Source organism: Thermobia domestica, chromosome 2 (genome assembly GCF_964235325.1).
Source record: "Thermobia domestica chromosome 2, izTheDome1.hap1.1, whole genome shotgun sequence".
NCBI lineage: Eukaryota > Metazoa > Arthropoda > Insecta > Zygentoma > Lepismatidae > Thermobia > Thermobia domestica.
The window spans coordinates 136,092,006-136,106,990 of NC_137455.1; the positions used below are offsets into that span (position 1 = coordinate 136,092,006).

General features: G+C 34.7%; 1 protein-coding gene across 2 annotated transcripts in view; it reads left to right on the forward strand.

Annotated features, from left to right (window-relative positions):
* The window catches only part of LOC145675686 (lachesin-like), a 1,025,328-nt gene that overhangs the window by 580,706 nt on the left and 429,637 nt on the right, over positions 1–14,985 (forward strand). The gene's annotated exons all lie outside the window — the stretch shown is intronic.

Here is a 14,985-nt window from a genome sequence, read left to right on the forward strand (position 1 = left end):
GGTGAAAATTTGGTTCATTTCATTTGGTTTCCGATCGAGACCAAAATCAGTGTAATAGGTCAAATAATCATGAGGCAATGATTCCCCTCCATGAATCATTAAAATGAAACAAATAAATAAACAAACAACAACAACAACAACAAATGGAACTTACAAACCAAAACATTTTTATTCAGAATCAACCATATCGAGTAGACGTACGTCTCCTATTTGCAAATCTAATTGTCAAACCAAAATTAATGATCAAAGAAAGTCTCGATTGGAACTCCGGAACCACAATCAACAACCAATCAGAGTGGATCAGCAGAGCAACCAAGGGAAGAGGATCATTGCCAGGTAAATGTACCCAATCCAGACCAATTCAACTTTCCTGAACTTGACATAACATAAATCATCAATTCTGCAGTCGCAAAATCCAAAAAGAGCTCTCATAGACTTAATTTCTTCAGTTCTGTTATATTCCTGCAGAGAAGATTGCTTAGACTCATTACTCTGTGCCGCATATTTTCGTATAATACAATTCACAGTGGCACGACCTACACGAGAATTACACACTTGATACATTTCTGCGATGTGGGACGCCGCGAACTTAGCGTGAAAAGGGGCACTAATGAACCTCTCCCCATAATTTGTTCAGTTTCGGTGGCCTCAGACTTCGCTTGACTACAGTGTTCTACTGCGCGACTAACGAGATACTATTGCTTGCACGTAGCAATCTCACGGCGATGGCTTGCGCATGCGTGGTACAGTTACACGTTGCCTTTATCTCAATATAACTGAATCAACTTCTGTACATATATATTAATTTTTAAAATTTTAATACATATCTTAATTTTTAAATCCATTTATTACTTCAATTTTTGTTATGAATAAATTTAAATTAAACCCAGAGATTACGTGGATTTGTAAAGCTGAGAACTTGGAATCAATTAATCACATTATGCAATGCATTTTGGCACTTAACCATTATTTTAACATTATATAGGAAAAATTTCTTCGTATTTTAAAAAAGAAATATACATCGCTTTTACGATGAAATCATGAGTAAGATTTGATATCTCAGTCATTCAAAGCGCACGGTAATCAAATTCAATTACCAAAGTTGGGAGATAGGAGTTGGGAGGGAGGACTATAAACACAATGTTTGAACGTGTCTAAGATAATCATATTCTACATTATATGCGTCTTTTATAATATTTGCTTATCAATCCTTTAAACTCTGCAGAAAGCATCAGGTGAAGGTCTTAAAGAATAAATATGTACAAAATCACGCGATATGAACTTCAATCTGGTAAACTGGATTCACCATTTATGCTACTTTATGTTGTAATTGCAAATGCAGCAATAACCTCTGCTGAGAATGTTCTCTATTACGATCTTAGGCTCTCAATATAAGACGTTCGAATGTCTTATTTCACAAAAATATTAGAATAATTGTAAAATGCAATAGAATACCTATGTAATGAATTACTTAGTTCTTGTTGACATGTTATCGTAATCTTAATTTTGAACTACTCTCTTCATTATAATTCTATAATGGTTAGTGTTTTCTTCGAACCACAAGGGAAATAATTTGCGTCCCTTATTCTGCACTATGAGTTACTAACACTTGTAGCTGTAGTGGAATCGCAAACTAAACCAACTTTTCCTATCAGCAGTAAAATAATTATTCGAATATTACTGCCCAAACGTAGATTATCAATTTCTCTACTTTTGTATCCATTACAAAGAATTGTCTCTTGCGATAATCACTAGAAGGTACAAAGCAGACTGACCTGTTCTTCCTCTGAATAATGCTATCATTACATATTAACTTTCAAACAAAAGAAATTGATTTAGTCTATGTGCAAACTATACCTTAGATAATTAGGCTAAAATCAATCTTAGGGTAGAATCATTGCTATTATTGATTGTATTTTGAAACTGCAAAACCAATCTCGATCTTTTACCACATACTTTTTAAATTATATATCTGTATTTAACATCGAGGCTCATTCCTTGTTTCACTGACAACATACTCGTAGATAATCATATTCTACTCTGTCATAATTAGAACTTCGTGTTTTCGTCCATGGACCATGAATACTCAATTACGGCAATGAATATACAATTAAATCCTGTGATCCGAATCATATGGCACAGTTTAGCCCCTTGACTTGTTACTGTTAGTAGAGTAATATATCAATTCACGCGTGGTGCAGACATGTATCCTTTATAGCATAAAATACAGTTACACATCAGAGGGCTAGTTTCCCAGTCGTCGTTGAACATATACACAAACTATGTAAATACATGCAGGGCTTTATGAGCTTATGCTAGTAAACAAAAATACTATTTTATTACAATTATCTTTAATTTATTTGCCTCTGTTGTTTTTTCATGTGTCTTCTTCGAACACTATAGAAATTTCAAATGAAATTGAAAGTGTACTCTACATTAGACCTGAAGGAGAACAACACTTATTTCTTTATTTTGACTTGCAACATGTTTGGCTTTAACCTTTAAGAAGTTTCACCAAATGACTCAAATTATCAAGGCATTAACGCACACAAATACGCAACAGTAGTATAGTATTATACTATTATGTGACATATATACATCCATATATATATAGGCTGTTTCCAAACAACAATGCCCAACAAGATGAGAGAAGACGTATAAACCAACCTAGTTGTAGAAATGCTTCCTTTCGGTGCTATGAATAACCGAAAATTGGTCGGAAAAATACCAAAACAGACGTAACTCGAGAACAAAATGTCGGATCGAAGTCGGATAAAAAAATATATTCATTATTTTGAGTCGTAGATTCCATTACTACATAATTGGATTTAGTTCAGGAGCGGTGCAAGCATAACCTCCAAAGAAACTGGAGAATTGTTGATGTATTCTATCTAAAGTTGAGGGAAGAAAATATACAATGATCTATAATAACATTTTAAGAAATAAGAATTATAGTACATCGTTCAAGGTAAAAAACACATTGATCTACTTGTCTTACAAGGGAACATCTTAAATTGATAGTAGCATTGACCAATCAAAAAATGCGCAATCAATAGAGGAGTCAAGAAAAGTGAGAAATACTAAGTTTTACAATCCGACACCCAGAAACAGAGGAGATACAGAGGAAAGAAGGATCTAGAATCATTTAAAGATAGCAATGCAAAAGATACACTGACGCAGAAAGAACCTCAAAATGATTGCAGTAATTAAAATGACATTTACACAACAGTATAGTAAGCAAACATTGTACCCAGAGACATGCTCAATGATATCATATGTAATGCAGTGTTGCCAACTGAACACAAAATAAAGTTTTGTTAAATGGCACGGAACACAAATTATAACATTTAGAAAATCTAATTATGACTAGAACCATACCTGTGAAGTTGTGATGTACAGTGTTGCCAACGTTTGGAGATAGGCCTATATAAATTCCTATATGAATCTCAGGTTTAGAAGAATACATATAGTACACGATTCGAAATAGTTAAAACCAAAATATGATACCACAAACAAGAATATAATCACTGAAGTACAAAAATAACGGACGAAGCATAGTGTCGAAGCATTTTTGCCAAAGGAAAATGTCAGAATAGTACCAAAACACAGCACATAAGCTGAAATGATTCAAGATTCATATAGGTCTATTCTCAAACACTGTACATCAAGACTTCACAGATATGGTTCTACTAATAATTAGATTTACTAGATGTTACAATTTGTGATACGTGCCATTTAACAAAACTTTATTTTGTGCTCAGATGGCAACACTGCATTACATATCATGTTATTGAACATGTCTATGGGTACAATATTTGCTTATTATACTGTTGTGTAAATGTCATTTTATTACTTCAATCATTCTGAAGTTCTTTGTGCGTCAGTGTATTTTTTGCATTGCTATCTTTACATGATTCTAGATCCTTCTTTCCTCTGTATTTCCTGTGTTTCTGGATGTCGGCCCGTAAAACTTTGGATTTCTCACTTTTCTTGACTCCTCAATCGATTGCGCATTGTTTCATTGGTCAATACGACTATCAATATAAGATGTTCCCTTGTTAGTATAGAATAAACTCTAAGGTGAAAAGCTGTCCCTCCAATGGATATATTCTCTGAGTGTACGACGTATCGTCTGTAAAATGTATTATAAGTTGTATGGGAGCTAGAAGCTTTAGTAGGTGTAATTATTACAAGTATCTTTTACTTTACCAACAATCTATCTCTTTTCATCAAGATCATTAAAATCATAGCATCCATCCTTGGCATGTTTATATTTCTGACAACTTCCTATTATACGATATTTTTACCTTCTCTATTACAATACCTGATTGTGTTTTTTCTCTTACACGTGAAGTTTACCCAGTTGAAGTTTCATAGCTGCATTGCTTCGCGATGCGCTTCAACCTTTTATTCCTTAAGACATTTGCGGTGTCCTGAATCACGTGAAAATTACGAATCAAAGACATACCCGGAGGGGGATAGAAGGACAAGCGATGATTCCGAAAAGGGACTCCTGCACCCTACATAGGTCAAGTAATATAAAATCACCCTTTTTGCTGTACAAAAATTTGCTGCCAGCACTCCCTGCTAGTTTAGTGACTACAGCGTGTGCTTTTGGTTCACGTGGTCCCATATTCAATTTCCAGTGGGATTGCTCCCTCCGCTTGTCCCCCTCCACATATTAAACTAGCATCGTCACTGTTAAGAATCCTTTAGTGAGTTCCTTTATCAGCTTTTCCGAATTTAAAAATTCTTCACTGAATATTTTAAAAGTTTTGATTCAGCGAAGCAGTCTATATAACTTACTTCACTGTTGTTGACTACATAAGTCTTGTCAGGATTCTGAAACGCCAGCTAAATGTTCTATACTGTACTAGTTCCATGTCATACAATATGTTTTTGCCATCTGGCTATGAGCTTCTCTACTTCAGTATTGTAGAATTCTATTTCCCCCTTCCTATAGCATTGGAAAATGACCAAAATCCCTTCGTTATCCATGATACGATCAATAATGCTTAAACTCATAGATGGAACTTACTTAATGTTTTTATACGCTGTAAATGTAATTTGCATTTTCTTACAATTAACCTAGAACCATGGTGGAAAAACTACAAGGTGGTTGCATGCGCATGTCGTCTGGAGCGCTGTCGTGGCTGTGACGTCATCTGGTTTGCAAGAGACAACAGGAACGGCACGGCTTTAAGTGACAAGTGGAAATTCTTTCTTACTTTGTTCTTTTAAATGATATCGAGAATGCCTAACTGTGCAGTGTACGGCTGTAGTAATTATTACATAAAAACTAAGGGAACTAATATAAAATACTTTAGATTTCCTCAAAAAGAGGAGGAATGACTCCAGAAATGGATTTTAGCTTACAGGCAACAGGACAAAATAAACCCAAAATATGGTACATAAAAGTAATAAATAAATGCAATGTTAAATGAAATTATAAAAAAGCGATTTCATTATGTAGTTTCTTTTTAGTATTAATAGTATGTAATAATAGTATATAGAGCTACAGTAGCTTGTGTTGATTCCAGTAGCGTAGCGTGATATTCCGAAAGGGGGATGCCAAAGTTAGTCATTTGTGCGATATAGTACTACTGCAAGCAGCAATACATAGCTATTCCGAATGGAAATATAGGGTTATACAAAATTTAGGAGGAAGAACCCCTAATTGGAGGTCTAGTGGGGCATAGAGAAGCGAATGCGTGGATTACGTTAGAATTTAATAACCAATTGTCTCAGCTCCTTCTTGCCACTACCGTTGTGACGAGAAAACTAGGCCCCACTTTTGTATGAACATTGTTTCCAGTATCGTTCCCTTCATTTCTTTCTCGTGGGCGGCTTTTTTCTCCACATACCACACGTCAATCTCGTTCTTTCAAAAAAAAATATATATATATATATCGCCCCTAAAAATTTGTCATCTTGGGTCCGGAACTCAGACGCCCGTTCGTGAATATGGGCCTGAGTGTATATATCATTTGAAGATGTAAATACAAAGCACTTAAACCAACTCTGGGGGCCTGGGGCCCAGATACTGAAGTCAAGGGCGCAAATCTGTCTTCAACGTTCGTGGGATGGGCAAGACTCTTCCCATAATCCTTTCCTTTTTTTAACGATGTTCAAAATATTTATGAAGTTGAAAAAAATGCTGTGGAGGATTAGGGGAGCAGAGTTGTCTATAACATCGGCAGGAGGGCACATTTTAAGGCTTATTGTGGGGGGAGGGGAGAAAAGAGACTCATATTACAGTAGATGAATCAGATTTCTGAGGTAAACCTGTTGTACTCGTATATTATATACCAAGTGATGTAGATGAAATAGTGGTACATATCATTATTACAACTCAGTGCCGTGAGCACATTCTGAAATTTGAATATATGCATAATAATAATTGACATGTTTCTACTTACGCATCCACAATGATCCACATTAAAATTTTAGGACATTTGTTTTATAACAATACAAATAATGACTTCCCCAAAACTATGAAAGAAAATCAATCAGGCCTATATTTGGCGCAACAATACTCTTATCTGAGCAAAATTATGATTACCACAATAGCATTATAGGAATTGTTACAGGAATTAAACAAATAGTTGAAAATAGACTACTAATAATTAATGACAATAAAATATTAAAGAATACGATTCTTTTTCAAAAATAAAACAAGTCAAAGGACATCAGTTTCCTTTGTGGCAGACGGATAGAAATCATCATCATCACAATCTCAAATCGGATTATTGGGGGGACAAGATTGTAGGGAACATGTTCCCCTTGTCCCCGAGATTTGTGGCAGTGACTGAAAGGCCCTGGCACAATCTTTGCGAGTGACGGGGAGTCCTACCGGGCTCTCTTGTCCTACCAGATCGGTGACCGTAATTCTACAGAATGCTTTAAATTTATGCCTGTGTCTGTGAGCTCCTTTACGATGAAGATTACAATTACGATGCATTTAGTTACGATTAAGGCATTAACTATTTTAATACTATTATTTACATAACCGGCATGCTTCAAAAATGCGTTGAACTAACCATTTCCGTTTTGTTCTATTTCCTTTATATTAGGGCTCGTACGTTCTGTTCAGAAACTATAGCTTAGTGAAAAATATATACAGTTGGAAATACTTGAATATGCCAGCGTATATCTAAAGCGAATGTAGGGTTGCAAGGGATGAGGAGGAGTGAGAAGGGAAGTATTGCGCATGCGCATTCAACAGAAAGCAGACGAAAACCCCGATGCTTTCAGTAGGCCTGGAAGCCCGAGGAAAATAGCATACGACAGGAGGAAAAACAGAAAATGTGCATCTGAGCGACGCGCATGCGTAGATTCCTCTTGTCAAAGTAAGTCGAGAGAGCGCGCCAGAAGATTGCAGTGGAAATAATTGTGATAATTACAAGCAGACAATTTATATATAATGAAATACGTACTTTTTCTTATTAACAGGGGATGCCGGGCATACCGGCGTTCCCTTACGCTACGCCGCTGGTTGATTCTGCATATAAAAATCCAATAGTACGATTTAAAAAGACGAACTTTGGGGCAAGACCCGGATTCGAAATCATGAGGGAGGGGAACCGACAGAGGTGATTATTTCTATCATCATTTCCTTCTACATAAGATATTGATATAAAATTTTCCCCACAGAGGCAGGCATATAACTCGAGAAGGGAGGCATGATGATCTAGGAGGCTTACCTCCCTCGCGTTACGCAAATGGAGAGCATTGAACGCGTTAAAGTAGTTCAGGTCCCATTTCATTTTGGAGGTCTGCATTCCCTGTAGCCTCGGTGCTAAAACGGGACGTTGCGCTTCAAATTAACTAACGAATGGAAGGTTCGTAATAACGATTAACGGTTACAAAGATATATAACAGTGTATTAGATCAAGAGAATAAAGTATCCACCTACCATGTCAGGGTGACATTGTCGGGACATTTTTACACTCAGATTTTGAAATTTTTGTTCATTTTAATCATAACTTTGGATAATTACATATACATATTTAGGGGCCCCCTCCAGAATTACAAAATTAAGAATGACTGCAGTAAATTTAAAAATATGGTAGATTCTCAACTAATCAAGGAAGCACGGTGGCTCAGTGGCAGAAGGTTCCCCTCTGGTGCAAGGGGTACTGGTCCGCTTCTCGGTCAAGTGAGTTTTTGGTGGACAACATCGTGTCCGTGAGTTTCTCGGGGCACTCCTGCATTCTCATTCCACCAAATTCCACATAATCATTCATTTGCATTTATCTTTTGTCTTCTTTAGTCCACGGGACAGAAAAGAGAAAACTTATCAAGAAAATTAAGAAAATTATGTAATTTTATGGTTTATATGTTTCCTAGTCTAGCTGTAACACCCCTACATCGTCTTCACCTACCCCTAGTACTTTGTTTCTTGCTTGAAATAGTCATGTTGCAATTTCTTTGTTTGAGGTGCTTTGTATATACATATTTATTTCTATATATTTTTAGAACACTATAGTATATGTAACGTTTTATTTCGTACAAATGTTTAATAATACAGTTTGTTATGGCGTAAATTTTGACACTAATATTCAGAGAACTGTCAGTTTCACCAAACCTTTTGCCCAGATACAAATTCTATAAATAAGCGATCAGCGATTTCAAATAAGTTGACTTTTTTATAAATCAAAAATAAAAACGATGTTTAAAATATTAAATACGTGCGTCCCTGCTCAATAAAGTTTTTAACCTCCCCTGAGATTCTGACGAAACTAAATGAGAGCAACGTCTTAAAAAAAACTGTTCAAGCATAAGGAAAATATACGTACGTGCATTTCTGTTTACGGAAACCATGAATTCTCCCTTGAGATTTCTCAAAATTTATATGGGGTCATCAGTAAAGAATTCTCTTTCAAGCAAAATAATAATAATAGTAAATCAAAACCGATCAATGTGTTACAAAAATATACTTGAGCATACATTTATATATAATAATGAAATGCATTAGCGACACACTGCGTTATAGATTATTCAGGCCTATACATACTAGAGTGTATTACTTCAGATGTGTAAAAAAGAAAAGAAAGAAAAAAGCAGAAAATGTAGTGAGTAATATTGGCTTGTTCAAGCTTCAAAGGTGTTTAATATGAACTGATATTGCTGTTTCTTTTGCTATTGTAAATATCTTCCTTTGAATTCACTTAGCTAAAGCATTGATTACATTACGTTTATATAATTATTGTTTGTACTAAAATTTTTACTAAAATTTAAAAGATCACTATAAATAGAAGAGAAGTTTGCGTGTAAGATACCAGCGAGCAAGCGCTTGTTAAAAGTTCATCTGACTCTCGCTGGCCACGTCTGAGACCAAGATGACGTCATGCGCCAAAGCGACAAGAATGTAGCACTGCATTGCATCCACCTTGTAGTCTTTCCACCATGCCTAGAACTATAGTTGTATGCCTCTTGCACACTAAGATCCTCCTTTTGCCAAGCCCATACGGTCCATTCTTTCTTCCAAATAATAACAAAATAATAATATGTATTAAGTTCAATTTAACAGCGACCCACTGACCATCTCTTCGAGACCCCTGCGGGAACGCAACTCGACAATTGAGAATAACTGACCTAGAAAACCGGAAACAAAGAAAACTCTATGAATTACACATTTTGAGCGGCAGCACTTTTTGTACATGATTTATCCCATCTTCTGGTGCGAGCTCACTTCTGGTGTAAGGGTCTCTCGTTCGATCCCAGATCATGAAAGAACTTGGTTGACAAAATCGTGTCCACGAGTTTTTTGAGATTTTCCTCTTTTCTCCAACATTCTTATTCCACAAACTTTTTCGCAATAATCGAGAAAAAGTAGATCAATTAAATTTGTGAATCTCTCTCATCCTTTCGAATTCTTCCAGTGTTCTTCTGACTTGAACGATCTATTATGAATTTTATTTCTTGAAATATGGTACTTGATCGCTGTATATTTTCCTACCTCAACTTTCGATAAAATGCCCCATCAGTTCTCCAGTTCTTTCGGAGGTCTCCCTTGCACCGTTCCTGATCCACATCCAATTGTGCGTTAATGGAATCTTCAAATCAAGATTCTATTTCACCCGACTTCGATCCGACATTTTGTTCTCGAGTTATAGCTGTTTTAGAATTTCTTTGCCAAAAATCCGGTTGTTCATAGGGCTGAAAAGAAATATTTCTACACCCAGGTTTATCGCCTGGTATATATATATATTGGTCCTTTTTTTAATTTTCGAATTCAATGACTGTCATAATGGTAGTATACAGTAACATATCTGGTTCTATCTCCATTACCTTTAGCCGAGACATAGTGTCACACGCTCTAACTGTTCCAAACACATTATGTATTTTTGCCCCATATTGTATACCGTAAATACATTCGAAATTTGAGGTCGCTTGGGGCACTGTTTAATGTTATACAATTGAGATGATTTTTTCCTGGGTTGCTTTGGTCTGATATGGAACTATCTTAGGGGGAGAGGCTCAAGAAAACTCGGAAGTTGAAAAATAAGGACCACCCAATATATATAATATAATTTATTACATATGTTATACATTATAGTAATACAACTATATGCTCTTATAAATTAATGAGCAATCTGTTCTATCGACCTTTATGTCTCTGCCTCTGTGAATATTCACTCCTGGTTCAAAAATAATAAATTATAAACTGTCCTTTTCAATGATTGTTACCTATCAAAGTTAGCAAAGCATCTCTAGCCGTAAAAATTACGTAAAACTTGCAGGAGTAAGTAGACCCATAAAGAGGAGTCAAAAACTTATTATTACTACTTAAATCATAAATAGGTGTGAATATATTTTTTTTAGATCGAACACAGTCTTATCTGTTAATCATAACTTCGGTTTTAAATTAATCGTATGAAAAAAATGTCTAATGGGTCAGGCTTGGCTACTTTATTGATCAAGAAACAACGTCTAGGTTTCGTTTAACATACTCTTTACATTCGTCATTATGAGTTAGCTTCGCCCTGCTAAAACATCATTAAAAAGGATTGTTATCTTTATACCAGGCTGTTCAGAAACATGTATATACACTTTAGAAACATGCTATATCTACATGCTATACTCTTCAATTAGCGTTGGTGAAGGGTTCAACGTGAAGCAAGGAATTGAAAACACCTAAATATTACATATCTAAGAACTTGACTTTAAAAATACTGTATATCAGGAAAGTATGGATATACTATGTTAGGTATTTTCTGGATTAAAGGAAGACACGTAGGTGACTTTCCCCTTTTCCATTTAATTGAGGTGACTTTAATTAATGAATGTACGACTGGATGTCATTACTCTATTCCATGGTTTGTTAAACAGTATCACGATGGCAAATCGTTTGAAACTTGGTAGTACATGTATGGAAGATGTTGAAGAATCTTATGTTCTAAAGAGTGTTAGATCGTAAGTGAATGAGTGAATATGAGGAGCAAGAAGACTCAACCATGGCATTTCGCCAAGGAATGTTGAATTAGTGGCCAGTGTTAATTCTTCTTGAAATTAACGTGAACTATATTATAGCAGCTCCTCTTGTATCCCTCTCCCATCTTGACGTCCTAGTGTATATGAAAACGCTGTTGGAAAATTTTCTAATTAGGTTTTACAGCTATGCCTCTGTCCCTATAAAACTGTCGGCGTGGCCGTTGTGTGAAAAGTTGCTGCGATACGTGTTGCAAGCAATGATGTCTCTGATGTGAAATACTGCCGTCCGCCATGTTGAACCCTGCACGTCAAATAACAGGAAGATGACTATGTGTAGATCATTAGTATATTTGTCTCTGCCAGAGGGAACGTATTATGTGTATGCGAGTACACCCATATGTCTTCTTTTCATTGCATGTACAGAACTACCACAACTATAAAGGAATATGTTAAATTTATAACTAACAAACGTCACTTATTTATTTTCATGGATTATACTGTACATAGGCTTACAATTCACACAGTCTGAAATGAATTAACCAGCTGATGATTTAATAACTGGATATAAAAACGAAGTAGTGGAACGAAAACGACATTTCAAGGTCATATTCTCATCATATAACGCAATACAATATTTCATCTGGATAAAACCTGAGTATGTTGTACTCATTCATTGAATCGTGGTAAAATCAGCAATTCTGGACAGAGTCTCTATCAATATAAACTATGATATTTTTCTTAACTATTTTATGTCATGGTGTGAGAATAAATATTTATTTGGGAAAGAAGAGAATCCCTATAGTAGTTTACACTTCCAAACCATTGTATGCAGAAATATGGTAAGTTTTAAACAGTAACTATGCATCCATCTCATCCATCTGTCTGTTGACAATCCCCCGAGCAAAGGAAGATAAGAGATACCGAGAAGTGTTATCTTTAAATATAGATTCAGAGTCACAAGTATATGTTTCATTTTTACTCCTATTTCTCCTTTGAAACTGAAACAGGTAGAACTATTGATGCTGATTACAGTGTTGGATCTCCATAGTTTCACAATATGAGACGAAATGCATTTGTTTGCATTAAAATAGACTATAAAAAATACTTCTTCGTCATGGTTTGAGTGTCTCGGTAGATAACAAATTTTCTGTGTTCAAATTTTCTGTGCATTTAATAATACCTTATTTGGCGTGATCAGTGCAAATATATTTATGGTGAGCGGCTTGAGAAATTGTTATTAAAATTAGGTTGGTTGTCATTGATGGCCCGTTTAAGAAAATGGCAAAATTTAATTGGGATGAGTGGATACCTAAGACAACATTCAACAAATGATAAAAGTCGAAACAAATATAAGCTTTAATTTCTAACGAATATTGTTAGTTATTATAATAGAGGTTTCGGTTATATTGACCTTCCAGCTAACGATCTTTTACTAAAATGGTCAAAGTGCCTGCACTTGGATTAATTTTTAATTACGCTTTCAAAACTTAATTTGAGGACATGAAACCAAATGCAAGTAATATCAAACATATCCATCTATGGAGTCACGAGAATCGAAGTTCCTATATAAAAAAAACGCTTATATCTTAGACATTATTGATTATAATGAATAAATTTCTTCCATAGACCACACTACAACAATTACTTGATCACATATAAACACTTTCTCTTAATAAACTCTCGATTTCTTATGTAAAGGAACAGATTGGCGTCGGTTACTGAACCACTAATACAACAGAATATCGCCCCAGAAGTGAAGGAGGAAGCTTCAACGATTTCATCACTTACAGAAGCCATTTTATTTATTCAAAGAATTTACACTTACTAAAATAACTAAAATATTAACACCCTTTACAAATGCAAAATCGTTACTATTAAATGTAAGAAAGTATTTTAAAAAAAGTCATGAACTATCATTGGCTACATAAACATATAAAAATAAAGATAGTATAAAAGATAATAAAAATAACAGATAGTCCGTTTAACTAAGGAAAGTATCAGAAGAATCAACTGTAGAAGTCGTTGATAGTTCGATATACCAGGCTTTTCCTCTTAAGCAGTAGAACTTATATCTATACACAAAGTATCAACTTTACGGTAGACATACAGTTTAAGGGTACTTTAAAAAATATGATTAGGTATAACTATGTGCATGTGAGCATTTATTTAAAATTGATTATTTGAAATATACCGGTAATTGAACTCTAATGTTAACTTCTTGTAGGTTATTGTTTCCTAATTACTTATTTTTTTGGTTATTAAATCTGCATTGAAGAAGAACTATAAACTCTATAGAAATTATATTTAATTGTTATAGAATACATGTATTTTGAAAAATAATTAACTAGTTTTCAATATCAATATTATCGGGAAATTTATATCCGAAATTTACGATCTTTTTCTCGTGGTTCCATGAACTGATACTTTTAGCAGTAGTTTCACTAGATTGCGGGTCCTCAAATTAGATAAACAAAAAAGGCAATTAGAAGTTATCCAAGCGTGGGCACTGTTTCCACTGGCATGTTGATACGAGCCGTAGTTATTTGATTCATATAACTTAAAACCAAGTGCCAAATGTTCTTAAGATCAAAGATCAAATGCGACAAATCTTTCTAAAATGAGCGAAAATCAGAAACGGTAACACTGGAAAGACAGTCCTAGATTTGGGGGAAGAGACTTAGCTTTTCGAAGTCACATACAACATTTGGTAAAAGTAAAAGGTCAAAATCGTCTTAATAAGAATCAGAAAATGTTAAGATTATTTTATATGTCGAAGAAAAGAGTTGGTCAAAGAAGGTCAAATTTTGACAAAGAGGTTTGAGAGGCATGTTCAAAGAAAGTTAACGGTAAAAGAAATAAAAGTTCGTATTTATTGATGTATAGCTTTCAGAATTTATTTTGTACTCAAAATCTTCCATGATTGGAGAGCATAACTTATAACAGAATCCTTGTATAAGTAAAACTAAAAGAGTTGTTGGTTATAGTTTGGATACACTAATTCTTACTTCTTGCGCCACTGATTTGTTTTCCTGTAGCGGCAACAACCAATGAATGAAATATTACATAATATACTCACATATATAATATACATCTATGATTCTTAAAAGACTTTACTGTATTGTTAAAATCTTCTGGGTTTGAATGATGTCTAGCTTTAATTAACACTTGCTTTTGGTTTCTGGATTCTTAGAACGTGTTTGCAAGTTTGCTTGTGGACTCTACTTTTATAGTTCAAACATATGCAAATTCATGGAATCTGTCTTTCTGTTTTGCTGTCTACAACTGACAACACCGGAAATCATTTTTGTAGGAAAGAAACAACGATTATACTGAGTTTAATATCTTTTCAGTTAACGAAATTTTCCGACTCTTGTCACGTTGATTACAAAAGATAGTTATTAAGTTCTAGTAACAAGGAATATACAGTAGATTTCCACCTTCTGTGCCTGTGTCATACCCATTTTAGATAAATGGCAACAAAGAGAGATTCTGTCAGTGTCACTCATTTTAGGTCACCTCCAACAAAGAGAAATTACTCAGTTTCAATGT